The sequence below is a fragment of the Heptranchias perlo genome, chromosome 20 (assembly GCF_035084215.1).
Source record: "Heptranchias perlo isolate sHepPer1 chromosome 20, sHepPer1.hap1, whole genome shotgun sequence".
NCBI lineage: Eukaryota > Metazoa > Chordata > Chondrichthyes > Hexanchiformes > Hexanchidae > Heptranchias > Heptranchias perlo.
The window spans coordinates 23,030,316-23,031,126 of NC_090344.1; the positions used below are offsets into that span (position 1 = coordinate 23,030,316).

Consider the following 811-nt stretch of genomic DNA (forward strand, 5'->3'; position numbering starts at 1 on the left):
CGGGTTTGAACCTCAAATCGTGAATTATACCACAACCCCAACAACAAATAAATTAACGCGTTGCAGACACATTCTGTGAGAGGTCTGTCTGTGCAATGAAAGGGCGTTTTTGATCAGTCATTCTGATATCCGTTTCCTCCTGAAACTTGAACTAATCCAAATACCACACTGTTCTTTTGTCATTCAATTCCACAAATTAGGTGAAAATAACAAATTACGGAAGGCACTGCTGGGAGTTGAACCCAGGATCTCCTGTTTACTAGACAGATGCTTTAACCAACTAAGCCACAGCGCCAATTGATAGCATCGTTTACCCACCTCCTCTCACTAATATCTAACAGCGACACGTTACTGTCGGTTTGGGGTTCAGACCGTTTTATCTTTGTCCATTTCGCTTGTCCGTTTCCCTGTGCATCCCAATTTCGCCTGCATTTCTCTCTGTGTTTAACTTTGTGTATCCCTCAGTGCGTTGATACACGGATGATTATGTGTGCTTGTGTTTGTTACATTAAATAAATTAGGGGTTCAGACAATTCTCGCTCTGACATTGGACAACTATTGAGCCAAACTTTACAGCGAAGTGTTGTTTATTATGGTACCGAAACTAAAAAATCGTAAGAGGTCCAAAAAGGGAAAAGGAGAAAAACTTGTGAGGGAAAATATTGACAACAATCTAGGTTTTTACACGTATATTAAGAGAAAGAAGGGTGACTAAGAGTAATGTGGGCCCCTGAAAGACAGATGGGGGTGATATTGTAATTGAAAATCAGGAAATGCCAGAGTTGCTAAATATTTACTTTTCATCGGTCTT

At 40.2% G+C, this 811-nt stretch overlaps 1 non-coding gene across 1 annotated transcript; it reads right to left on the reverse strand.

The window, feature by feature from the left end:
• Window positions 1–221: 221 nt before the first annotated feature.
• On the reverse strand, window positions 222–295 carry trnat-agu (transfer RNA threonine (anticodon AGU)). The gene has a single exon. It is a non-coding gene; the product is annotated as a tRNA-Thr (tRNA).
• Window positions 296–811: the final 516 nt, after the last annotated feature.